Below are 718 nucleotides of genomic sequence, written 5' to 3' on the forward strand. Positions count from 1 at the left end.
TTGCTCCTATGAGTGGCGACCAGGGTCTCTGAGTGTCTGAGGGCACCTCCGGCATGCTATGCTACACTGTGTATTATGGCAGTAGGCAGGAGTCATCTCAGGCACGGTCTGCTCCCTGACACCCAAGCCTGCCTGGCACCAGAGTCATCTCAGTTACGTTCCCCATCTAGGACCCCTGGTGCCTGACTGGTAGTCATCTCAGGCTCGCTTTTCTTCAGGGAATGCTAGGCTACTAATCATTCAGATGTTGACATGTCGGAGCACAAACATAGCCTCTCTCTTTTCTGCTGACAACTGACATACACGTGACACAGGAGTTACACCTGTGACACCTCTAGGCAGGGTAAAAAAACCCCATAATTTTAATAAATGGGTTAAAGTGCAATATTCTTCCTAGTTGGATAGCATCCCAGAATCCATGTGTTATTAAATGAAAATCCAGTGGCAGGTGTGAGATGCTGAGATGAGTTGGTGGTGAGGGAGGTCCTAGGAGCACCCACAAAGAATACAGTTTCTTTTAGTTACTTTTGCTTCCCAACCAGAACTGTGTGATAAAACCCTCCAAGAGAAGACACTACACATCTTGCTCATGAAATATAGAGAAGTTAAGCTGGAACCGAGCTGGCTGGTTTTCATGGTGCTTTCCAGAAAGTGCTACTCAGGATCCTAAGGGAGAAAAGGCATAGATGATGTGTCCAGATGGGAACCGTATGAACTG

The 718-nt window shown here is 47.2% G+C and overlaps 1 pseudogene; it reads right to left on the minus strand.

Annotated features, from left to right (window-relative positions):
* Window positions 1–220: 220 nt before the first annotated feature.
* LOC116899882 lies at window positions 221–343 on the minus strand (annotated as a pseudogene).
* Between the last annotated feature and the right edge of the window lie 375 nt (window positions 344–718).

Source organism: Rattus rattus, chromosome 4 (assembly GCF_011064425.1).
Source record: "Rattus rattus isolate New Zealand chromosome 4, Rrattus_CSIRO_v1, whole genome shotgun sequence".
Classification (NCBI taxonomy): domain Eukaryota; kingdom Metazoa; phylum Chordata; class Mammalia; order Rodentia; family Muridae; genus Rattus; species Rattus rattus.